Source organism: Marmota marmota, unplaced genomic scaffold (genome assembly GCF_001458135.2).
Source record: "Marmota marmota marmota unplaced genomic scaffold, marMar, whole genome shotgun sequence".
Classification (NCBI taxonomy): domain Eukaryota; kingdom Metazoa; phylum Chordata; class Mammalia; order Rodentia; family Sciuridae; genus Marmota; species Marmota marmota.
Window position 1 is genome coordinate 53709394 of NW_025999968.1, and position 27044 is coordinate 53736437.

The 27044-nt window shown below is 40.2% G+C and overlaps 1 protein-coding gene and 1 long non-coding RNA gene across 4 annotated transcripts in view; one reads left to right on the forward strand and one right to left on the reverse strand.

Annotated features, from left to right (window-relative positions):
• Tmem50b (transmembrane protein 50B) overlaps positions 1-17117 on the reverse strand; it is a 43226-nt gene extending 26109 nt beyond the window's left edge. Inside the window, exons 1-2 of one of the 2 annotated variants that reach the window (XM_015478704.2) lie at positions 16966-17110; positions 2914-3033 (exon numbers count right to left, since the gene is read on the reverse strand). The gene's annotated coding sequence lies outside the window, so the exon portion shown is untranslated. Of the gene's footprint in view, positions 1-2913; positions 3034-16965 lie in introns of both variants that reach the window. The other variant, XM_015478705.2, reaches the window with a different exon arrangement.
• LOC125616946 lies at positions 8-9835 on the forward strand. 2 transcript variants are annotated; one of them, XR_007347745.1, is made up of 3 exons: positions 8-179; positions 3946-4146; positions 9256-9835. It is a non-coding gene; the product is annotated as an uncharacterized LOC125616946 (long non-coding RNA). The 2 variants fall into 2 exon arrangements; XR_007347744.1 differs by lacking the exon at positions 9256-9835 and having other exon boundaries at positions 3946-4396.
• Positions 17118-27044: the final 9927 nt, after the last annotated feature.

Below are 27044 nucleotides of genomic sequence, written 5' to 3' on the forward strand. Positions count from 1 at the left end.
AGGGGCATGTCCATGAAGGGGTTAGTGGAACCCCAGCTCTTCCTGTCTCTCTTTTGTTTCCTGGCTACCATGAAGTGAACAGCCTCCTCCTCCACTACCCACAATCACCATGATATACTTTGCTACCACAGGCCCAAAGCAACAGGGCCAAGCAACCATGAACTGGAACCTCTGAAACTGTGAGTCAAAATAAAACTTTCTTAAGTGATTATCTCAGGTTATTTTGTCAAGGTGATGGAAAGCTGACTAACACAGTGGTCTGACTCAAGTCTTATAATACATTAGACAGTAACTATTTCTATTTGTCAAGAGCCATCTTGGGCTATGTGTGGACCAAACCCACGTCATAGCCAGTGAATAGGAAAATCTGGTATGTGGGAACCTCCAGTGACAATCCTGCTGGTTAAGACCACCCAGATACATGTGAATTTCCATTCAGCTCTGCCAGGTCCCACACAGCACCCCAGATAGGGTGACCTGCTGTAGCCACACAGCCTCTCAGAGATGGGTGTGGCCTGCCAAGATACCAATCAACCTGTTGACTGCAAGACATCATGAAGCAAGACTCCACCCCTGAAACCTTATCCCTGCCTTTGATGTACCCCCTTAAATAAGCCACCGGAGGGAGCCATTTTCTAATTGCTCTGTTCCAGCTCCTGTATGGACTGGAAGATCCTATCAGGTACTCCCTTAAATCTATAATTCTGACTTTGTCTTTTATTTCTTCCCTAATTACTTCAGACATTATTTTCTCAGGTGGCTTATCCCCTACTGAACAGGAAAAATTACCCTGATGAGGTGCTGCCTGCCCTGCAATATCTATTACTGAGAGCCAACACTTTACAAAAGGAAACACAAGTCCTTCTTAAAGGGCATTTTAAGTGATTCAACTGTCAGAATTCCACTTTCAAAAACTCAGTTTAGGGGGAAAAAAGAAACTTGCAAAAGGCAAGAAGAAAAAATAACCATTAATATACAAACATGGTCTGAGTAATCTTCTATGCATGAGAATCCTAAATAATATATCTAATTCATGTTATTTAATCAAACTTCTTTAATACCATATCTTTGTTCATTCATCTCTCACCATTAGTTGTTCAATGGTACTAGTATTGTAAGGCACTGAGTATAAAAAATGAGTAAGATAGTCAATGCAGGATTAGAGTTGTGGCTCATGGTGGAGCACTTGCCTAGCATGTGTGAGGCACTGGGTTTAATTCTCAGCACCGCATATAAACAAATAAATAAAATAAAGGTCCATCAAGAACTTTAAAAATATTTTTTAAAAAAAGATAGTCACATAGAGAATAGTCAGAGATATTGTCAGAATAGCAAATAATTGTCTTATAATATGTGTATAATAGACATATATTATGTGCTATAATTTTTAAATTACAATAATAGAAAAAAAATTTTTGATTATTAGCAGGGCATGGTGGTACATTCCTGCAATACCAGTGACTCAGGAAGCTGAGGCAGAAAGATTACAAACTAGCCTGGGGGATTTAGCAAGACTATATCCCAAAACAGAAAATAAAAAGGAGCCAGGCATGGTAGTGCATACCTAAATCCCAGTGATTCAGGAACCTGAGACAGGAGGATGGCAGTTTAGCAAGGCCCTTAGCAACTTGGTGAGACCCCTCTCTTGAAATAAATACAGAAAGGGCTCAAAATGTAGCTCAGTGGTAAAATACCCCTGGGTTCAATCCCCAGAACCAAAATGAAATGAAATAAAATAAACTGGGCTGGGGACGTAGTTCAGCAGTAAAGAGCCCTGGGTTTGATCCCCAGTTCTGGGGGTGGGGGGTTAGAGAACACTACTTGCCAGTAAGAGTTGAAGAAAGTTTGATAAGGAAAGAACTAATTGACTTGGGTTTTGAAGCATGAACAGGAGTTTGTCTGATAACAAAAAAATAAAATATGTGGAATTATATAGACCCAGAAGAATAGGATGGACTTTAACTGTGGAAAGTGATAATGACCTGTTTGGAAGCCTCCTCAAATCTGAACTCTATCCTCTTAAGTCAGGGCTTGGCAAACTTTTTCTATAAAGAACCAAATAGTTTACACATTAGGTTTTTGTTGGCCATATAATCTGTCACAACTATTCAACTCTGCTGTCATAGTGTGAAAGCGGCCATATGCGAAACATGAAGAAATGAGTGTGGCGTGTTCTAATAAAGCCTGCCTTTACAAAAATAGTAGAAGGCCAGAGCTGCCCACGGGTTACAGTTTGTGGATGCTTGCTCTGAGCAACAGGAAACCACCAAGGTCTATAAGCAAGGAAGTGACAGGATCAAATCTGTAATTCAGAAGAGAATTTTGGTGGCAGCAAGGAGGAACTGAAGAGGAATGTTAAAGAGACACTTGCCATAGTTCTGGACGGAGAGAAAATAAGAATGCAAACTGAGGACAAGTTGTACAAACTAAGGAAAATGCTTTAGAGAAATATTAAAGAAGTGTTAGCAATAGGCAGGAAGAAGTTAAAAAGACATTAGGTTTCTTGGTTAGGTGTCCAGAGGCTGGTGAAAGACCATTAATCAAAACAGGGACTGGAGGAACAAGGACTGAAATGGAATAAATCAAACACCATGCATGTATGATTTTCTGAATATGAACCCAACTACTATGTATAACTATAATGCTCTAATGGGGGGGGGGAAGTGGGGCAGGGGACTATTAAGAGGGAGAATGGGAGAGAGAGTTAGATGGGGAGTGATATAGTTGATATTAATGAAGGACATGCAGTATGGGGATGTACAGAGGACAACTGAAATTTGAAAGAGTGGTTTAAGGCAGAGATAAAGATTATAAATGTTCTCAATAGTAAGGCAATACCTGAAATCATGAAGGTAGCTAAGGTATCTCAAGGAGAAAAGGTAGAAGAGGACTGGGTTTCAAATCAGTGTTTACCTCTCAAAATTTCCTGTCTTCCTTGAATCAGTATGTGTCTAGCATGAGAGGAGACCTTCACAAACATTAAATCAGCAAAAGCTCCTCAAGAGCATGTTCTGGATATTTACAGAATATCTCCTATGGGCAAGGCACAGGGGGGAAATAAAGATTAATAAAACTTAGTCTTCGTCATCAGGGGATTTACATGCTAGTACAATAATCAGTTAACACTTTTTAAAATTAAATTATAATTTTTTCATTTAAAAATCAGTTACAAGGCTGGGGTTGTTGCTCAATGGTAGAATGTTTGCCTAGTATGTGTAAGGCACTGGGTTTGATACTCCACACCACATACAAATAAATAAATAAAGGTCCATCAACAACTAAAAACAATTTTAAAAACCTGTTACAAAAAATCAATGCAATAATAAAATAGAAAAATAATTCAAGATACTGGTCTACACAGCTAGAGCAAAACAAATTTAATCAAACAACAAAAATAGAATCTAAGCCAGGCGTGTGGCACATGCCTGGGATCAGCACCTCAGCCGGCTGAGGCAGGAGGACCGTGAGTTCAAGGCCAGCCTCAACAAATGTGAGGTACCAAGCAACTCAGTGAGACCCTGTCTCTAAATACAAAAATGGACAGGGGATGTGGCTCAGTGGTTGAGTGCCCGAGTTCAAAACCCCCCACCCAAAAAAAAAAAAAAACTATGATAAAATAGAATCTATATCTTCCCACTACTACTGTTACTACCACCAGCACTGACTATTAGTTATAGGTTGTTTACAGAAGCCAAGCTCTTTACAGGCTACTCCACTCTTCTTAGAAATATTCTTTACATGAGTATTCCTTAGTCAGTTATTATTATTATCTCACATTATTGAAAAGGTTTAGAGAATAGTTAGCTTGCCAAGGTCACACAGTTAGCAAGGGGAAAAGCAGGCTTTCCACTAAAGTTCACATGTGATTCCAAAATCTGTGCTCATGACTATAACACTCTATTGGCGTCCATCAGGTATAGTGTCACAGCATTTCTCTCATTTCAGATTTCATGGGGAGACAGTTACTGTCTTGCCTATGATGAAGATAGCAGAAGAACATGAACAAGAAAAGAAATATCCCCTATCTAAAGGAACACTGTAAGCACTTGGAAAGAGAAGACAGCAGTCTGCAATGACCTTGATGATTACTGCTGAATCAAACCTTGCCAGCAGAATCTGAAGAACACAGTTTTCTTCTTGAGTTAGGTATAAACCTAGTTTCTAAGCACTCCCAATGTGAATGTTTTATAGGTCTTAAAATCTAACAACATTAATTATTCAGAGATCTAAGTACTTTTTTAAAAAACATTTTACATATTTAATCTCAGGGAATACTTACTTACCTACTGAATTGTAGATCACAAAAAAAAAAAAATTAGCAAGCACCCCAATTTGTGTGAAAAATTTACATTGAAAATCAAAGTAAAAGATAGTGTGAATTTTTCAAGAGACTTTATTTTATAACTGCCCTCAGAAGTATCTTTTTTTTTTAACAACTTTTAATTACTAAAAAAATGTAGATTATTTGGTGACTCCTCCCCTCCACTGTTTCTCAAAGATTTATAACTTTAAACTCCCAGTCCCAGATTCATACATTTAACTGCCTGTTTGACATCCTGTCTGTCTCAAAATCATCTTAAAATCAATGTGTCTAAACCTGAGTTCAATTCTCTTCCAAACATGACCCTACTCCGGCTTCTCTACAATGAATGAACCACCATTCACTCTGTTACACAAGCTAGAAACCCAGGCATCTTCCTTGCTATTTCTCTCTCAACTCTCACATCCAATCTACCACCTGATACGTCCTAAATATTTCTGGAGTATAATTTAATTTCTGTCCATCTCCACCACCACCATGACCTGAGTACTATTCTCTCTCATCTGTCCTATTACAATAGCCTCCCAACTGACCTATCCATGTGCACTGCTGCCCTCATCAATCAGTCCTCCATACTACAGCTAGAATGACTTTTTATAAAATAGAACAAATCTGGTTATCTTCCTCCCGCTTAAAATATTTAATTGTCTTCTCATCTGACTTAACATAAAGACAAAACTCCATAGAGTTTTGTCCTTCCTCATAATAAATTTTCTCTTTCCTCTAGTTAGTAACACTGGTTTCTCTTAATGCCTCATAATTGCCAAATCACCCCATCTAAAACCCATGCCCTCTGTTTGATACCCTTCCATCCCCAGCTCACCTAATTAACTTTCACTCATATGTAAATGACAGCTGAGAAGTCCATTTTCAGCAAATACCAGTTTTCTCTTCATTCACTCAACATCTATTCAGGGTGCCTAGAACATGTCAGGCACTGTTCTCGGCACTTAAGGTTCATCAATGAACAGACATAAAGCACTGGCTTTAAGGAACTTATTAAGAAGGAGAAAGAGAGAAAACATAATAAATAAATTATAGATCATGTGAGCAGGTGATTAAAGCCACTGGTATGGGAGCGGGGCAGGGACAGAGCAGAGTAAGGGGGACTGGATGTACAGTGGTAGAGTGGACAGTTGAAAAGCCAAACTGGCAGCCAAGGAAGGTCCCATTGAGAAAATAACACCGGAGCCAAGACCTGAAGGTGAGGAGGGAGTTAGTCCTATCAAGATCTGCAGAGAATAAATGCCAGGGCATGAGCCCTAAGGTCATAGTGCCTGGTTAGGCAAGGAACAACAGGGAAACCAGTGTGGCTGAGATGAGTCAATGAGAGGAAAAAGTAGAAGAAAATGAGATCAGAGAGGTCACAGATCATTACAGAGCCTTGCAGGCCACTGTGAGAACTCTGGTGTTTACTGACTAAAATAAGGAGTCATAAGGTTCTGAGCAGAGCACTTACATTTAAAATAATCCCTTTGGCTGTTGTGGGAAGAACAGACTCTAGGGGGAAGAGTGGAAAGAGAAAGACCAGTTAAGAGACTACTGAAATTACCCAAGTGAAAGAAGATACTGATTTCCATGACCTCTGATTCCATGAGAAGATGGACTCCCCTTCTATCATTTCATTCTTAATTTTATTATTTAACACCTACCTCCCCATGGAGAATAGTCCAACTCCATTACTACTCACATATTTTCCCAGAGCCTCCCACAGTACCTGACATAAAGTAGGTACTGAATGACTGAGTCTATTAAAATTTTCAGAGTGAAATGCAATACATGCCTTATTCTATGACAGAAATAAAGTCCACTTTATCACTAAGCTTTTTAAACTAACAATTTACATGTACAAGTACGATTTGTCAATTAAAAATAATAAATAAGGGCTGGGATTGTGGCTCAAGCAGTAGCGCGTTCGCCTGGCATGCGTGCGGCCCGGGTTCGATCCTCAGCACCACATACAAAAACAAAGATGTTGTGTCCACCAAAAACTAAAAAATAAATATTAAAAAATTATCTCTCTCTTAAAAAATAATAACAATAATAAATAAGCTGATGGTGAAAAAAAAATGACTAACAGGAAAAGAACAATATTATGCCATAGTGTCCAATTCCAATTTAACAAACTGATAAAATGGCTTAAATCCTTTTTTGGCCTAAAATTTGGTTACTTAAATAAGGGAGTCTGTTTTTACATAAAAGAATTTTCCCTCAGCTGGGTACAGTGGCACATGCCTATAATTCCAGCAACTGGGGAAACTGAGGCAGGAGAGTCACAAGTTCAAGGCCAACCTCATCAACTTAGTGAGACCCTGTCTAAAAATTAAAAAACACAAGGGCTAATAATGTAGCTCAGTTGCAAATACACCTAGGTTCAGTCCCCATACCCAATCATCATCATCATCATCAATAAACTGACCACTTATAAAAACTGGAGATAAAAAACATCATTTTGGTGACAAAAAAAATTTGCTGTGACACTATACTCAAACACTTTATTTCTTAAAATCATCCTCCCTGCTTCCAAGTCTATATGTTACCAGAATTTTCTCTCTAAATCTCAAATTGGATCATGCATCCATGCAAAATTTGCCACAGCCTATAAGCTAAAGTCTAATATAATATAAACAGAGTACTTAATATTCTTCCCTTAATATGATGTTCCTAACTCCCACTACTTCGACATACTCTCTACTGCAATCATAAAGAAATAGTAGGGAAAAGGCACACTATTTGTTGAATACCTACTTTTAGTGAAGCAAACTGCGAAATACCTTATATACATAAATATGTATTTTCAAAATATATTTTACACACAGACACACACACAGAGCTCCCCTTCCTTGGAATGCCCCTTTCATTTTGTATCTATAGGCAAACTTCCAATTCAACCTTTAGGACTCATCAAATCACAGGCATCATAGCTTTAATGCTTTGATGGGTGGTTTTCTGAGGGGTTTTTGTTCATTTATTCATTTATTTTAAAAATTGTACAGTCATGGGCTGGGGATGTGGCTCAAGTGGTAGCGCGCTTGTCTGGCATGCGTGCGGCCCGGGTTCGATCCTCAGCACCACATTCCAACAATAAAAATTGTACAGTCATCATATTGCAAAGTAATATGTGTATGTTCAACAAAGAGAACTCAAACACTTTATTTCTTAAAATCATCCTCCCTGCTTCCAAGTCTATATGTTACCAGAATTTTCTCTCTAAANATATGTGTATGGGTTCAACAAAGAGAAACTCAAACACATTTGGGGGGGGGGGGGAATGAACATGGGAAGCCCTGCTTCTAGTCCTGACTCTGACATTTGCTAACTGTGCAACACTGCCTGACCAGGGGTTGCTCTAAACCAGTTGTCCCCATATAGGCCCATGGACCACTGTACCAGGCTATCTTTACATTCATGAGCAAAATTTTAAGTGAAAGAAAAAAAAAGGTGTGTGTGTGTGTTGGGGACAGGAGGTAAATGGAACTCTCCCTTAAAAGATCAGAAAGTCAGGAATAAGAACAAAACTCCATATTTTTAAATTTCCCAATTTGGAAAATTCCCCTCATTAATGATCAGCAAAGTACAGTAATTATTGCACCAAATTACCTCCAGGTTCCCTTTCATTGTTAAGACTCGAAGCATGGGTATCTCTCCGGTAATAGAGCAATCTCCAAGAGCAATATGAGGTAGAAACTTCAAAGGATTTCATCATTAATTTCATGTAGTCAAAAACACACTATTAATAAAATGAAATGTGTAAACCTTGACTGATCATGGTTCAACAAAAATTATTTTAAAGGCAGTCTTCAGTCAATGAGGGAAATCTGAGCACAGGTCAGACATCAGAGAATACTACAGAACTATTTCCTTGGATGTAATAATGGTAGAACTGTGAGTTTGTAAAGAAAATTGCTTTGTTTATAAATTTATTGCTATGTCTGAATGTTGGTATGCCCCCAAATTTCAAATATGAAGATCCTAACCCTCACCCAGGGTGATGGTATTGGGAGATGGGGGCCTTTGGGAGTGATTAGGTCAGAAGGGTAGAGCCCTCATACATCGAATTAGTGTCTTAAAAAAAAAGAGGCCCACCAAGAGATCCTTTCAAGCTTCCATCACATGAGGATACAATCAGATGGCTTTGTCTATGAACCAGCCAGCCTTCACCAGACACCAAATGTTCCAGCACCTTGATCTTGGACTTCCCAGTCTTCCGAACTATAAAAAGTAAATTTGTTACTTATAAGTTACCCAGTTTATGGTATCATGTTATAGCAGCCCAAATGGACTAAGTCAGAAAGCCAAAAAGTGGAAATGGTTGTAACAGTTAAAAATGTGAAGGCAGCTTTGGAAATGGGTAAGAGGTAAGGCTAAAAGTTTGGAGTTGCATGCTGGAAAAAGGTTACCTTGTCACAATGAACCATTCTGTGACTAGTGAAAGCTCAGAAGGAAGAGGAGTGTTGCAACAGAGCCTCAATTTTCTGCAGTGGGAAAAGGGGTTATGAACAGAAGGTTGGCAGAAATATGGACAGTAGGACCATTCCATTGATATCTCGGACAGAGATGAGAAACCTATCATGGGACAATAAAGGAAAGGCAATCATTACTACAAAGTATCAAAGAACTTGGTTTGCCAGATACACTGGCACACACCTATAATCCCAGTGGCTAGGGAGGCTGAGGCAGGAGGATCACCAGTTCAAAGCCAGCCTCAGCAACAGCAAGGTACTAAACAACTCAGTGAGACCCTGTCTCTAAATAAAATACAAAATAGGGCTGGGGCTGGGGCTCAGTGGTCGAGTACCACTGAGTTCAATTCCCAGTACCAAAAAAAAAAAAAAAGAACTTGGTTAAATTATGTTTTTATTTTAGTCTTTTATGGAAGGTAAAGGTTGTGAGTATTTGACTAAGAAAAATGTTATTTTGTTTTGCTAAAACAGATTCTTGCTATGTTGTCCAGGCTGCCATCAAACTTCTGGGCTCAAAAAAATCCTCCTGCTTCAGCCTCCTGAGTACCTGGGACAGAGGGAGCTGGCTTAAAATTTCTAAGTAATGTTGACAACGTGACTTGGTGTCTCTGGTGTGCTTATACTAAAATGTACAAAGACAAAGATAACTTAAAAATGGAATTGTTAACCAAAAAACAAGCAGAACTTAAAAACAGAAAATTTTCTCAGCCTATCCATACAGAAAAAAATTAGTAAGAGAAAACAAAGGTGTGGTCAAGTGACCATCAGATAAGGAGATTAGTACAGAACAGTCATCTCAGTGGAAGCCAGGTGTTATTCACCAAGACATCAAGAAGAACCTCAAAGGTAACTGAGAAATCATCAGGACTGCCACGCCATTACAGACCCCAAATTCAAAAGCTGTAGCAAGGAGTAAATCACGCATGCTGACAATGTCAGCAACATTCTATCACACAGTTTAGGAAAATAATAATAATGTAAACCAAATGTGGTAAGATATTAACAATGTCAAAGTTACTGTTCTTTCATTAAACTTCTCCGAATGTTTCAATGTTTTGTTTTATTTTTTAATAAAAAGGTAGGAGGGGGCTGGGGTTGTGGCTCAGCGGTAGAGTGCTGGCCTCCCACATGTAAGGTCCTAGGTTCGATCCTCAGCACCACATAAAAATAAATAAATAAAATAAAGGTATTGTGTCCAACTACCATTAAAAAAATAAAATAAAATAAAAGGAAAAAGGTAGGGGAAAAAAACAGAATTACCACAGCAATGCAGATGACTACTATATAATCCAAGAGCTGATCCAGCCATAGCAAAATTATTCAACTTATTCACCAAGGACATCCTTTCCTGACTCCCCAGGTGGAGCTCTGCTTAGTCATCTTTGCATCCTCTGGAGTTGCTTAGTTCAGAGAAACTGGTTCCAGGTTTACAGTTTTTAACCCACATAGGCAAAAGGGAACCCTACTGGGGAGTAGTACTGGGAAAGCAAAGTCATTAAGATGGATTCAGAAAAGATCTACAGGAGGAATATTTCTAAAGAGCTCAAAGAAACGAACACCTTCAGGAAGCTAAAAGCATGATCCTTACAGTTGATGCCAACCTAGGCTCACTGCTACCCACAGCCTCCTTCCCTGTTGTGCCTACTTGGACAGGTTTATTCATCCACTCCATTCTTCCTGGACTAACCATGTGCCAGGAACTATTCAAGCTTCAAAGTTCCCCCAGGCTAAGGTCTTCTGGTATATAAACTGGAGTAATGGTCACATGCCCCTCAGAAAGTGAAAATTAATGAGAACAGAGAGCACATGTGGGCACTGTATCCTGTCAGTCAAGCACAAAAGCCACATACAGACATATGATTGCTTTGTAGAAGGCATTCTATTCCTGACAGCATTACCAGAACTCTGAAGAAAAACCTGTACGATTTCTGGTTGAACATGGTACATTACATATACGCATCTCATTTTTGCTCACTCCTGAAACCGCACTAAAACTACAGTAAAGGGAGTTTAAAAAAAAAAAAAAAATCAACTCCTGCTGGCACAGTGGTGCACACCTACAATCCCAGCAACTCAGGAGGCTAAGGCAAGAGGATCACAAGTTTGAGGCCAGCCTCAGCAACTTGGCAACTTCTCCTTCTCTCTTCATAGAGTTGGCAACTGACAAGTGGGGGTTTTTTCTTATTTCTTGTATTCTGGACTGGGAAATACCAGATCCAAAAGACAATGCAGGTATCACATTGACAATTAGACATAAGGGACTATATGCTAAATGGAGACAGTCTCAGCCTCTGTCTGCTCAGGAGACTGGCAGCCAGATCCTCTCCCTCCAACCAGCCAAGGAAATGCTTCCCTTGAGAATGTGACGACCTTAAGAAACAGGGTATAAACATACTGGTAACAGGGTTTCCTTAACCTATCACCAAGCCAGATCACTGCAGTGAAACACACAGCTAAAAAGCCTCATCTATTCCCTCAGAGCTGGCTATCACCTCTTTAGTCCCCTACTCTTATTCAAACAGAGTCAAGAATTACTGTGCACCTAAGGAAACCTTTAATACATGAGACACGCAGAGGAAAAAAAGCAGCTTGGGAGCCAGGAGCTATTGCAGGCCTGTAATCCCAGCTACTCAGAAGCCTAAGGTAGGAGGGTGGCAAATTCAAGACCAATCTGGGTAACAGAGACCTTATCTCAAAATAAAAAATAAATAAATTAAATCCTAGCAGCTTTGGAGGCTGAGGCAGGAGAACCGCAAGTTCAAAGCCAGCCTCAGCAACTCAATGAGGCCCTAAGCAATTTAGCAAGACCCTGTCTCAAAATAAAAATTAAAAGGGGGGCTGTGGCTATGGCTTAGTGGTAGAGCACTTGCCTGGCATGGGTTCAATTCTCAGCACTGCATATAAATAAATAAAATAAAGGTCTATCAACAACTAGAATAATGTTTAAAAAAAATAAAAAGAGTTAGGAATGTGGCTCAGTGGTTAAATGCCCCAGGTTCAATCTCTGGTATAATAAATAAATAAATGGGACTAAGGATATAGCTCAGTAATAAAGAGCCCCTGGGATCAATCCCTAGGAATGATTAAAAAATAATAATAATAATAAAGCAGCTTGGAACAAATCATGCAGGAAGAGAAAACTTAAATAACTCTAACCTCACGGAAAAGAAACAATGTTATCCTAAGAAACACTGAGACTAAAAACAATACCTTTGGAATTTAAAAACAAGACAGTGCAAACTTTTTTTAAAATCCAAATAGAAAGAGAAAATAAGAGTTAAGAAAATACAGCAGTAGGGCTGGAATTGTGGCTCAGTGGTAGAACGCTCGCCTAGCACAGGCGGGACCCGGGTTTGATCCTCAGCACCACAAAAAAATAAAGGCATTGTGTTGTGTCCATCTATACCTAAAAATAAACAAATATTAAAAAAAAGAAAGAAAATACAGCAGTAAATAGAGAAAAAAAACAGGTTAAGAAATTAGAAGACTATTACAAAAAGCTCACATATAAATGACAAAGTACAAATTTTTTAAAAAATGGAAAAAAAACAAAATAAAATAAATGACAAAGTATTTCCAAAGAGAAAATACAAGGAAAAAAATAATCAACAAAATATTTCAAAGAATGTTTCCCCAGAAGAGGTGGTCTATTTCCAGTATTTAAAGGGTCCATTGAATATATATCTCACCTAATGGATGAAAAGAGACCCATGCATCATTTTAAGTTTCAAAACACAGACATCAAGGCACTGAGCCCAATTGTAATCCCAGTGGCTCAGGAGGCTAAGGCAGGAGGATCCTGAAGTTCAAAGCAGACTCAGCATTTAGTGAGGCGCTAAGCAATTCAGTAAGACCCTATCTCTAATAAGATACAATATAGGACTAGGGATATGACTCAGTAGTTGAGTGCCGCTGAGTTCAATCCCCAGGTACGTGTACACACACACACACACACACACACACAGACGTGAATATCAAAATGTGGATTCTATACAGGAAAAACAAAAACAAAAATGAGTCACAAAGGATTCAGGAATAATACTGGCTTGGAATTCTCAACAGCAACCTAGAAGCAATATTACAACCAAGCAATAACTTCAAAACTCTGGAGAAAAATTACTACCACCAAAATTTTTTTTGCCCTCCAAAATATCAATCAAGTATGAGGATAGATCAAATCATATTCTGCGATGCAAAGGTGCCAAAATACGTAACTTCTTGTCAAGATGCTGGTAGAGTTTGAGCTCTACTAGAGAGAGTAAATCAATAAAAAATAAATAAAACTTAAAAATACAGGACACAGGAAGACCCAACACAGGAGGGCTAAAGAGAATCCCAGCTGTGCCCCAGAATCAGAGAATAATCAGGTCAGAAGGAAGCAGTGCAATGTCCTGGCTGCTATGGCAGCTTTTAACCTGAGGACTGCATGCCCCTGAACATGGCCCAGATTCCTGTCTGAACTGGGCAGGGTTGGCTTGATCTTGAGCACATGCTAATGCAGTTCCTCCTTTCCTGCAGCCTACAAGCTGCACCAGCAATGGCCAGTCACTTCCCCCCACACAGGTGCAGTTTGACTAGCCCTGATAACTCAGGTAGGCCATGGTGAGCTATAAAACAATTGCAGAGCAGACTACTCCTTCTGCTGTCCTTCCATTACTTGGTCCACACTAGAGTACTCCAGATGCCCTGATTGGGGTGAACTCTGTTTCCTAGGACTCCCTCATAATTCAACCCCAACTTCCTCAGAAAGTGCCCCTATAAGTCAGGGAAGCTGAAGCCATTCTCTTCAGCTCATTCTTTTCTTTCATCTAATAATGACAATACTGTTCCCTCAGTCAAGTTTGAATTTATTATTATAAATCAAAAATTTAACCCCAAATTTAGGAAGCTATACCATTTTCTAATAAGCCTGATTGGACTTCATTTGTATTCTGGGAAATTTTAACTTTGTTATCATAGTTTGTTTAATGAACAATCCACTATTAATAACTCTAACCTCCCTGCAGAAATTAACCAGCTATTATGATTTTATAGCCTGGTGGAGAAAATTGATCCCAAAACATTGTGATTTTGTTGCCCTGTAGAACATTAACCTGTTATATCTAATTAGTAATTCTATGGACATTCCTTTCCCAAGGGACTTAATATTTATTCCTTTAATCCTCTTAAAACCACCTCTTAAATTTAACTCTTAGTAACAGCTAAATTAAATTTTGAAACATGCTCATAATGAGAGTTTTTTTTTTAACACTATTCATTCAAAACTAAGTATATACCAGGTGCATTGGCATATGTCTATAATCCCAGTGGCTCGGGAAACTGAGGCAGGAGGATTACAAGTTCAAAGCCAGTCTCAGCAACTTAATGAGGCACTTAACAATTCAGCCAGACCCTCTAATATAAAAAAAAAGGGGGCTGAGGATGTGGCTCAGTGGTTAAGCACCCCTGGATTCAACCCCCCAGAACCAAAAAAAAAAAAAAAACTATACTATTTAGAATATACATGGATGTATGCATGTGCATTTATGTATACATAATACATGCACATTTATGTATATATGAATATAAGCATGTGCATTTACATATATGTATATATGTAAAACTTATATTAAAAAACAAGAAAGATTAACACAAAAATCAGGATAGAGGCTACCTCTGAAGAAAAATGCAAATGTTTTCTCTTTAATATGATAGCAGATATAATGGTGATCAGTGCAAAAGTGTTTTTATAATTATATACATTTTAGTACTTGAAATACATTTTCCAATAAACAAATGTATTTTTTTAAATTTTTTTAATATTTATTTTTTAGTTTTCGGCGGGCACAACATCTTTGTTTGTATGTGGTTCTGAGGATTGAACCTGGGCTGCACGCATTGCCAGGCGAACGCGCTACCGCTTGAGCCACATCCCCAGCCCAACAAATGTATTTTTAAAAAGAACAATTATTTCTGTTATTGTTAGCAATTGAAGAGGATTGCCACAAGATACATGTACACAAAATGTCAGTTCACATTTTCCCTCCCTGAAAGACCCCTCTATTCACTCCTGCCAAGCTGATCAAATGAACCTTACTGTCAACACCAGTCAGTGGTAGCAAGGCTAATAAATTTGCCATTATTTAACACAGTACTCAAAGTTTTTTCTGATGCAATCTCTAAATACAAAAGAACACAAAGATTCTAAGAAATGCATTTAACTCACATAGACTTAGCTACTGCTTTTAAATTATAAAACCTTGAAAGTTATTAAAGTTTCCTTCAGAAATAAAATTATATTAAAAAGTACAATAATCAGTTTACATTATCTACTTGAAACTTATCCTACAATGCCAAAAGGATTTTTCACAGAAGGCTTCTAATAAAACAACCAACCATCCATGAAGGCTGGGGATATAGCTCAGTTGGTAGAGTGCTTGCCTCACACACGCACAAGGCCCAAAAAATACATGAATAAGAACCAAAAAATAAAAGAAAAAAATTAGGATATATCTTAATAGTGATATACTATGCAGCATTTTTAAAAAATAAAGTATTATACATACTGATATGGAAATGGGTCCTTATATTATGTCAGTTGCCAAACAATATTACAGTATGACTCCCTCCTGGAAAGTGGAATTGGGGATATGAAGAGTGAATTCTTATTTGATGTACTTCTATGCTGTTTGAAATTTTTACTTATACTTAATATTAAGTTAATATTGTTTTGTTTAAATTGTTTTACACCTCAATGTCAATTTTATCATTTCAAAAAGCAAATAAGGATAAAATAAAACAAATTCTTTCCTTGGGCCCCAGAAGAGACCTGGCAGTTAACGCTGCTACCATGCTATTTGGTATAAGAGGAATGGGGAGGTGGGAAGGGTGTGTCTCTGGAAGTGGAAAAATACATCCTCACCTCGGTCTAATTAAACCTGCTTTTCCTGTGCGTCAATATTGAAAATAACTTTTGGTTTTCATTTTAAGATCGAGGTGTCTTTCAACCCTATGCTCGGTTAAAATGTTCAATATTTGAAACTTATTCAGCTTTGGAAGACAAGACAAATAAGAGATTGAAGATGATGAAAAAGGATGACAAGCCTGGCAGTAAGTCTCTGGAATTGCCCAGAAAAGGGATTTCCAGTACAAGTAGAGTAAAGAGTTTGAGAGAAGAGGTGGAACTCTCTGAAAGTGTTTTGAGAGAGAGAATGCTGATACACACAGGCTTGAATTTCCGCGCCCCCTCCTCCCCTCGCACCAAAAGCAGCAGGGAAAACGCGAGCACGGTCCATCTCACTGCTTTGGTACGATATATCACCAAAGGTGAAATATTCACCTTTCAGGTTTAAGTACCTTCCAGTGGTTAACTCGGAAGCCAACTTACTGGATAAAAACCACAAAAAATACATGAATAAGAGACCAAAAAAAAAAAAGAAAAGAAAAGAAATTAGGATATATCTTAATAGTGATATTCTATGCAGCATTTTTTTAAAATAAAGTAGTATACATACTGATATGGAAATGAGTCCTTATATTATGTCAATTGCCAAACAATATTACAGTATGTCACTGCCACAGTGACAATGCTCTGCTGCTACTCCTCTAAAAGACACTCAACACTTATGATTAATTCCCAAAAGACTTTTGTTCCTCTTCCATTTCCCCTCCCCGTCTCCGGACTTGCCTCGCGTACCGATGGAGTCAGGAAAGTGCACAACACACTGACAGACTCCCAGCAATGGTTCAGAGCAAACGAAAGGGAACAGAAGGGTTGGAGTCGCCCCCAAACACTCGTTCCGGCCGTGGAGGGGTCGCGGCTGCGGCAGTGTCCTGGAGACAGTACCCATCCCCAGAGAAGCTGAAAGGCAGGAGATGGACACCTTTCCAATCTCCCCCGAAAGGCGACCCGTCGGTGAGATCACGCGGCGGAGAGGCCTGCCCGGGCAACAGGGCCACGGTCAGCTGGAGAGGACGCCGGCCCGGACTAGAGGGGGCGACCAAGGCCCCGCCCCGCAGGCTCGCGGGTGCTCGGCTGGCCGGCTCAGCCTGCCGCGGGCTCCGGGAACACTGGGCCGGGAGGCGCCACGGCATCTCGCAGGCCGGGCCCGCGGAGGGGACCTCCCCACGCTCGGGCAGCAGGCGTGAGTGAGCTCCCTCGTACCCCTCACCAGACGCCTGAGACCTGCCAACCGCACTCACCCAGCTTCCTCCGGCCACCACGCCGACCCCAGGAGCGCGCTCAAGGAGGAGGAGATTGCGCCGCACCGGGCCGGCTTCCTCCCACTCCACCTCAGCTCCGGGAGCCCGGAGCTTGCGGCCGGCGCTAGGGGTGGGCGCCGGCGGGGCGGAGCGAGGCGCCGTGCGCACCGCAGTGACCAATCGGCGCGTAGCAAGTCGACTGTCGGGGGCGGGGCAAGATCCGAGAGGCGGAGCAGGACTCTAGGGGGCGGAGAAAGGGCGTTGGTGGGGCGCGGCGGGGCGTCGTGCGCACCAGTGACCAATCGGCGTTCAGTAAGTGGCCTGCCAGGGGCGGGATGGGACGGACTCTGAGAGGCGGGGCGGGATCGGGGCGGGGCGGGACTCCTGGGGGCGGAGTGGGATCGTTTCTGTTTCGCCGGACTCTGAGAGCCGCGGTCCAGGCCCTGCGCCTTACAGTTTGTCGAAGTGTAGACCAAAGTGCACAGCCTCTGTGAGATCACAGAGGAGCCCAAGTCTACAGGAGGGGGTCTTCCTTTGCAGATTGGCCCTAGAGCTTTGTCCTCGAGGTGCTCAGAGTAGGGCACGTGCTCCAAGAGGATTCTCAGAAACTCAAGGATTTTAGCGATGCCCTTTTCTAATCCCGCCATTCAAAACCGGAGCCCTAAATGAGGCGTGGTGGTGCACACCTGTAGTTCCAGCGACTCGGAAGGCTAAAGAGGGAGGATCACAAGTTCGAGGCTAGCTTCTTCAATTTAGTGAGACTCTAAGCCACTTCACGAGACCCTGTCTCAAAATAAAAAGGTCTGGGAATGTAGCTCAGGGGTAAAGCAATTGTGAGATAAATCCCCAGTAACAAAACAAAACCAAAACAAAACAAAAACCCGAGTCCGGGAAGGTAAAGTTACTTGTCCAAGGATATTCAACTGACACTGATTATAAAGTACAACTACTCTTCTGATAGCGCTCCGGTCTGACAATTGTTTGTTTTTGTTTTTTGTTTGTTTGTTTGTTTGTTTGTTTGTTTTGTTTGTTGTTTTTTTTGTTTGTTTGTATTTCCTGTAGTGCTGGGGATCATGCATGCTAGGTAAGCATTTCCTGACAGTTCTTTTTCTATCCACCCACCCAGATTTTTAGCTTTCTTTCTTTCTTTTTTTTTTTTAAGAGAGAGAGAGAATTTTTAATATTTATTTTTTAGTTTTCGGCGGACACAACATCTTTGTTTTTTGTTTTTTGTTTTTTTTGTATGTGGTGCTGAGGATGGAACCCGGGCCGCACGCATGCCAGGGGAGCGCGCTACCCTTTTAGCTTTCTTATAAGTCAAATCTCTTCCTATTTGTCTTCTCTGTAGTCACTACCTCTTGAATATTCAACATGACTTGCATAATCTTTGGAAGCCATGTCTAAATTTTCTACAGAATATAAAATGTGATCTACTTGTTTTGGGACAAGACATTATCCAGGTTTTACCGTTGGGAATCTAAAATTTAGATGGGAATTTTGCTTAGACAGAGTGAAGTAAAATATTTTGTATCATATGATTATCACAAAATATCATCCTGGTTTAACTCATCTATAACTACTACAGATCTTACATATGTGCTGGAATCTGGATGCTCAATAAATATTTATTGAATAACTTCCTTTTGAGATATGCCATTATTCCTGCAAGATCAGAAGAGAGGATATAAAAACGATGACCCCCACTCTTTAAAATTCTGCCCAAATGCTGCATGTGACATTTCTGCTTTCATTTTGCTGGTCAAAATTAGTCACTTAAGGGCTGGGATTGTGGCTCAGCAGTAGAGCACTCACCTAGTGTGTGTGAGGCCCTAGGTTCCATTCTCAGCACCACATAAAAATAGATAAATAAAATAAAGATAGTGTGTCCAACTACAACTAAAAAATAAATATTTAAAAAAAATTAGTCACTTAACTAACTACACTGCTAAGAAGGATAGAAGATGTGGTTTCTATACTGGATAGTGGGGAGGTACAACTGGAAGTTTCTACCATAGTCTTAAGTCTCATTGCTTTTTACAGTATTAAGTATTTCAGGGGCTGGGGATGTGGCTCAAGTGGTAGCGCGCTCACCCGGCATGCGTGCGGCCCGGGTTCGATCCTCAGCACCACATACAAACAAAGATGTTGTGTCCACCGAAAACTAAAAAATAAAAAAATTAAGTATTTCAATATCCTCCATGATTTTTAAAAGCTTTGTTGCAGAAAAATACCTATAAGAAAATGTTTACCTCCATATATGAAGATGCCATTCCCTACCTTCTGTAAGGATGCATATACTTTGAGTTGTTTTTCTAGAAATTAATGGGGATTTTTCTCCCCTCATTCTATAAACCTCTATTCCACAAAAAGAATAAAACATGGATTTAGTTCTGCTTTTAAAAAGGTGGGCATTTGTGGCTGGAGTTGTGGTTCAGTGGTAGAGTACTTGCCTGGCATGTGTGAGGCCCTGGGTTTGATCCTCAGCACCACATTAAAAAATAATAATAATAAGATAAAGGTATCAAGTTCACCTATAACTAAAAACAAATAAATAAATATCTTTAAAAAAAAAAGAGTGGGCATTTGAAAAGTTGGAATTAAGTTGTTGATGTGAGCATTTTAATATCATGTTTGTTTGTTTGTTTTGAACTAGGGATTAAACCCAGGAGCCCTTAACCACTGAGTCATATCCCCATCCCTTTTTAATTTACATTTTGACATGGGGTCTCACTAAATTGCTTAGATCTTCACTAAACTGCTAGGCTCAGAATTTATGATCCTCCTGCCTTAACCTCCCGAGCTGCCAGAATTACAGGCATGTGCCAACAGACCCCACTTTAATATCAGTTTTAAATGTACTAAGTCTTTAATAAAATTGCAAATCAGCCTTAAAGGAAGATCCAGAAGAAAATAAAACTCCACACATGCCATGATACAACTGGAATGCTGCCATCAAGCTACCTGTATGTTTTGTTAAGAACCTATTACTTAAGGACCTTGAGAAGCTCCCCTACGTTCTTAAGACTGTGACTTCAGGACCTTTTTCAGCAATGAACTAGGATCATTTTTTTTGTCTTGTTTTTGTTTTCAACTGAGGATTAAACCCAAGGCAAGGACACTTTACCATTGAGCTACACTCCCCCATCCCTTTTGTTTTTTTCTTTCTTTCTTTCTTTTTTGAGACAGGGTCTTTTTAAGTTTCTGACCTGGAACTTGCAATCCTCCTGCCTCAGTCTCCCAAATCACTGGAATTACAGGCAAGTGCCACTGTGCCTGGTAGGACCTGTTCTAAAAGACCTACTTCACCTAAAATTGGACAAATACAATGCAGTCCAGGTAGAAACTGTCTATCAAAAAAGAAGCAATGCAGGCAATCCTTCACACTAGGCCCCATGGGTTCTAGTTTTTTCTTACTTTCTCAGAATTTACTTCATGAACTTACTCTGATAGTGGAATTCACTTCCCATCTTTTGAGAGTACAAGTGCAATTGTACCACTGAAACTAACGGAGAACACTAAAGGAAGTTTTGTAAACATGTACTACTTCCCAGAATATTGTGTCTCTTCCCGTATAATTTACAGGATTGTGTAAAGAAAGACCTCAAAGTCTTATGCATCTGTTAGCTTATGATACTCTGATAAGGATGTCTTGAGAGTGAAGTCACATTGCCTGTGGAATAATTCTCTTTTGAAAAGAATGTAAATTCAGAGCTGGGGTGCAGTTTAATGGTAGAGCACTTACCTAGCATGCAGGAGACCCTGGATTCAATCCCCAGTATCATTAAAAGAAAAAAAAAGAATTCCAGTGCAATCATGTTAGGTTAGACGGGCATAGTCAGATTTGCTCTCTCAGTACCCTCTTGTTTTTATTCATTCTTTATTCTTCATTTTAGTCTGTGTAGCTCCTGGTCCATTGGTCTGATACTTATAAATGTTCCCCTTGTGGTCATCTTTAAATCAGATTTTAAGGTATTCCATATGACCCCATGTTCTGGAAAACATCTTACATATCAGTTAAAAACGAGGAAATTTGGGCTGGGGTTGTAGCTCAGTGATTGAGCGCTTGCCTCATATGTGTGAGGCACTGGGTTTGATCCTCAGCACCACATAAATAAAACAAAGATACCGTGTCCATCTACAACTAAAAAAATGTTTTTAAAAAATGAGGAAATCCTGAAAATGCCTAGCAGTAGGGGAAAGAGCTAAGCTCCATTCTGATTTGGTTGTTTTTAGAGGAAGGGGAAGCACAGAAGCTCACTAGAGAAAGAGAAGCAAAAAGAACAAAGAGTAGGTTAGATGAATGAGATTACAGCACCTGCATTTGTAAACTGGCAATGATTAAAACTGGTTTCTGTACCCTTGCAGAGGTCTTGGGGATTGTCTCACTCTTTAGATGGTTACATTTTGGGAAATGCTCTGTCCTTGAGAGATTCTCTGAGCTCTAGGAGATACATATTAACAGTTGTAGCCCTTTTTAGTAAATGCCTGATAGAAAGTTGTGGAGCAAAAGCTTGTTGTGTTTTGTTTGTTTGGGGTTTTGGGTTTTTTTGTGCCTTTTTTTTTTTTTTTTTTGAGGGGGGGGGGATGGGGGCGCATAGGGTTGTTGTTTATTTGTGAGATTTGTTTTTTTTCCAGTACTGGGGATTGAACCCAAGGGAGCTCTACCACTGAACTATGCTTCCAACCTTTTATTATTCTATGTATTCATTCATTTTAAATTTTTGTTGTTGTTGTTCCAGGGACTGAATCCAGGAGTGCTTAACCACTGATCCACATCCCCAGCCCTTTTTTATATTTAACTAGAGACTGTGTCTTGCTGGATTGCTTAGGTTCTCAATAAATTGTTGAGGTTGGATTTGAACTGTTGATCCTCCTGCCTCAGACTCCTAAATCACTGGGATTAAATGCATGTGCCACTGTGCCCAGCTACTCATTCATTTAAATTTGAGACAGGGTCTCACTGAATTGCCCAGGCTGGCCGTGAATTTACAATCGTCCTGCCTTAGCTTCCCAAGTAGCTAGGATTTACAGGCCAGCACCACCACGCCCAGTGCTTCATTTTAAGAGGATGAGTCATAAAAAGATACAGAAATATAAGAAGACATAGAGAACTTATGGGAAAGGTCTCTGGAGACAGTATAAGGTTGAATGGAAACACTGTAAGATATGGAAAGAAGGAGTGAGGAAAAAGGCAACACATTGATAATGTTGATCCTTTCCCAATACATCCTTTCCTAATGACAGGACAATCCCTGGGAAGGAGATATCCATCCGTCCTAGAATGACAGTCTCTGGGAAGAAGCCAAAGCATTGATCCTTCCCCCAAATAAAGCTTTTCCCAGTGACAGTACAATGGGACCCTGAAGAGAAAGAGATAAGCACTAAACATTGACCTCAGACTTCCATTCTTCCCTAAGTAAAAATATTACTCAGTAAAACAAATTTCAAATTCTTACAAACCTGTTTCCTGAGTGCCCAAACAGATGTGCTCTGTCAATAATTAAGTCACCTCTCAGTGTAAGCTGTATAAACACCTAATATCACCTATATAAGGTGCTGCTATCACCCTTTGGCCAGTGGCTCATTTTCCATCAGGAAAGTGGGTCCATCATATGCATGATTTCATCACTGAATAAAAGCTCTGCTGATCCATGAAGTTTGCACCTGGCTTGGTCATTTTGTACTAACAAACATAATACATGACTCTAAAATTAATAAATAATTTTATTAGATAACTTTCACAATATAGTTTGACTATCATTGTACTAGAAAGTAGTGCATATGATTTTTTTTTAACTGGGGATTAAACCCAGGGATGCTTAACTGCTTAACCAGTGGTCCCCAGCCCTTTTTATTTTTTATTTTGAGACAGCGTCTCACTAAATTGCTTAGGGTCTTGCTAATTTGCTGACGCTGGCCTTGAACTCATGATCCTCCTGCCTCAGCCTCCCAGGTTGCTGGGATTACAAACATGTGCTACCACACTAAACTGTGCATATGAAATAGTTTAAAGCAATACGTGTTGATTGAATTAATGAGATCAGCTCTACTTTGTCCTCTCCTGCTCAAGATAGTGACCTCCTGGGCAACTGGCAGCCTTAGACACTTCAATGCCTTCAAGATATTCCGCTCCAGAGGTTGTATTTGCTGCAACTTTTCAGGGTCTTCTGCTTTGCTAACTAGAACCCATGTTAATTTTGGGCTCAAAGAGAATGTGACAGTTATTTGCATTAATTCACCCAGTTCAAAGGTAAATACACTGAATAAAGAAGTACAATCAGAATTCATGGAAATGATCAAATCAGGGCCAGTGATCAAATCTAAAGTGCTGACCTCATCTCATCAAAGCCAGTTTTGCTTTCTTGTAGGTGCTGATATCAACATGTCAGCCTCTTGTAAGACCCTGCAAGAAGTAACACAAATACCAAAGGAAGGATAGAGAATGTTTGAGAAACTTAGAAAGTTCCCAAAACCTGTTGTGGCTGTCATCAGTGGATCTTGCTTGGGAAGAGGACTTGAGTTTGTCATTGTATGCTGATACAGAATAGCAACAAAAAATAGGAAAACAGTATTAGGCGTCCCTGAATTCTTGATGGGGATTCTACCAGGAGAGGGAGACACCTAAAGCCTGCCCAAAATGGTGGGTGCGCCTGCTGTTTTTATCATGATGCTGACAGGTAGAAACATTCACACAGGCAGAGCAAAGAAAATGGGACTGGTTGACCAACTGGAGGGAACCCTTGGATAAGTGTTAGTATGTCTCAAACTTGGGCCTTGTAAAGTTACTTGTTTTCTGAAATAGTGTCTGGAATATTGATTAGAGTCAAACTCTCAAGAAATGAGTCATGATTTTTGAGCAATGCAGTTTTCTAAAATTATCAATACTGAATGATTTTCAATATTATCCTGGTTTCTATTTAATGATTTGGACATCCACAGAATTCCATTGAGTCATTATTTTTTATTAAATTAGATGTTTTGTCATCTATGCATAACCCTCCTTCTTTTGTGTGTGTATTTTAGCAATAAACTTGTATGAAATAACCAACATGTGTTAACAATAATTCACATCTACTTATGTGCTACTTTCCCCATACAATTTCTTTTAGAAATAGAAACCATTAACCTGTTGTGGTGGCACAGGCCTGTAATCCCAGTGACTCAGAAGGGTGAAACAGGAAGATTAGAAGTTCAAGGCTAACCCCGGCAATTTAGCAAGACCCTCAGCAATAGATATAATCAAGTCCAAAGCAAACAATTCTAAGTTAACTCTAAGCACTGCAAACCCACCTAATCATGACAGACCTATTACAGACATTCTCTCTGCATGCTAAGCTCAAGCGCCAGATCTAAAGTCTTAAGTCTTAGGTCCTAAGTCCAGCGGATGCACACTCAGACCACAGCGATCAGGTGGAGGACTCTTCTGGAGTGGAGTTGGTGGCTGGTCCAGGAGACTATTGTAAGGTGACAGTTGCCATTCTCACCTCCATCAAGAGGCTGCTGTAGAGTTTGAGAGCAGTGAGGACCATGCAGAGGATCAGGTAGATGATGAAAAGAGTTGTAATGGCAGTCCAGGTCCTCATCAGGCTCTCAGGCTTATGTGCATCTGAATGTCTGTCCTTTTGCTCTATTGTTTATACCAATTCTGGGAGTTTCCACTTGCCCTTTGAGTCCCTATCAGTTACTCCTGGGTTTCTTGGTGACGTTTTACATTTCAGAGCCAAGCCATATGGTTTAGTGGCTTCCACCCTGATTTTACACCCTGACTCTTATCAGGGTGGTGGTAAGTGACATGGTTGTTATCAGGCTGTGCCTCATGGTGTATTGGAGGGCTCTGTAGACTTGTGCCTGGTGAGACTGCAGGTTTTTAAAATGGAGTTGCTTAGGCTAAGGCCTAAGGCCATCCTTACAGGATGTGGCTCAGTGGTTGAGTGCCCCTGATTTCAATCCCTGGTATCGCCCCGCCCCCACACAAAAAAAGAATAGGGATCTGAAATCTGACCAATTGCAGATGCCCTGAGTTCTAATTCCACCTCTACCAGTTTCTAGCTGTGTGATCTAGCATGTCACTTAATCTCTCTGTTCCTCAGTCTCATCTCTTTAAAAAAAATTAATAAGAGAGTACTTATATGTTATGGTTTAGATAAGGTGTCCCCCAAAATCTCCTGTGTGAGAAAATGCAAAAAATGTTCAGAGGTGAAATAATCAGATTATGAAAGATGTAACCTAATCAGTGGACTCCACTGATATGGATCAACTGGGTGGTAACTGCAGGCAGGTAGGGTATGGTTGGAAGAGGTAGATCACTAGGAGTTGCCTTGGGGTTTATCTTTTATCCCTGGTGAGCAGTGTTCTCTCTTTGCTTCCTGGTTGCCAGGTCAGGAGCTGCTTTCCTCCACCACGCCCTGCCACCATGATGTTCTGCCTCATCTCAGGCCCAGAGCTGCGAGCTGATCAAGGACTGCCCCTCTGAACTGTGAAACATTCCCCGCTCTACATTTTTCTTGTGTTAGACCAGGAGGCAAGAAAAGACCACTGACTCCAATTAAAATCAAATTAAAGCAAGCTTATTATTTCGACCAGCCGGGCTGCCTCTCCCACCCAAAACCGCGGGAACAAGACAGCAGCCGCAGCTTTCTGCAGCCCAGCTTTACAGCCCAGAAAGTTACACCAAGGCGGGTTACAGATAACAGAACTCTGACGAGCATAACACAAAGGCTAGTTTACATTTTTGCTGGCCCGACATCAGAATTTATGAAGGTCATTAGAGCCTCAGAGAGGGTCGTTGTCTGGCAAGGAAAGGCCAAGATTTGTGAGGCGTCACTAGTTTTAGAGAGGGCTGCTGTCTGGTCAGAGAGCCAGGCATGGATGAGTTCAAGGCACAGGCAGGCATTCCAAGCAGGTTCAGAATTTGCAGTAATTTATAGTAAAACTGAAATTATCTTATGGCTTTGGGCGAGATGACTCCCAATTTTAAGAAAAGACCAGGTTGTGTCTATCACTTGCCAGGTCATTTGTTCACAGCAGCAAAAAAAAAAAAGCTGACTAAAACACTGTGTCATAGAGTGGTTGTGGGGATTAAATTAGTGAATGGAGGAAAGTAGTCACCAAGTATGAGTTAATTCTACCCGCTCTGAACCCCAGAGCTTTTGTCTCCTTAGTAGTCATGACTCACTCCCAACTCATGTTCATTGCCACCTTCTCTGTACTTCATGACTTGAGCCTCCTCATTATGCCATAGCTCATTCTAGACTCATGGTAACCTCAGATTGTGATTTCCCTCTCTATGCCTACAGTCTCTGTGTAAACTTGCATTGCTACTTATTTCTTTTGCTCCATATTGGTGAGTTCTGATTTCCATGACAATATACAACACTACCATACAGTATTAACAAATAATGACATAGAGCTAAATTTGATGATTTGGAAATATCTTGAAGATATATAAATAAACGGATGAAGAAAAAGGTATAGACAGTATCTATGGTGTGTTAACATTTTTTCAAGTATTTTCAAGAAAAAGAAATACTATGTACATACTAATTTTTGGAAGGACATTGTGGTAGCAGGATAATGGTCCCCTCAAATGTGCCTTTGTCTTAACCCAGAATCTATAAATTGTTGGAGGCAAAGGGAAATGAAGGTTCCAAAAGGGATTAAGATTGCTAATCAGTTGACCTTAAAATAAACCAATTATGTTGGTTTATCTGGGTGTACCCAATATAATCTTAAAAGTGGAAGAAGGAGGCAGGAGAGAGTCACAGTGATGTGATATGGGAAAGACTGATTGGCTTTGAAGATGAGAAGGAAAGCCACAAACCAACAATGCAGGCAGCCTCCAGAAGCTGGAAAAGGCCAGGGAACTGATTCTTCCATAGGGGGAATCAAGAGGAACATGGCCCTCCAAACACCATCATTTTAGCCCAGTAAGATCCACTTAGGACAGGAGGCGAGATGTCAGTCTTTGCCATCCTTGGACATTGTGCTCCAGATCCTCAGGGTTTTGGACTCTGGGACTTACACCACTGGTCTCCCTGGGCGTCCAGCTTGCAGATGGGACTTTGCAGCCTCCATAATCT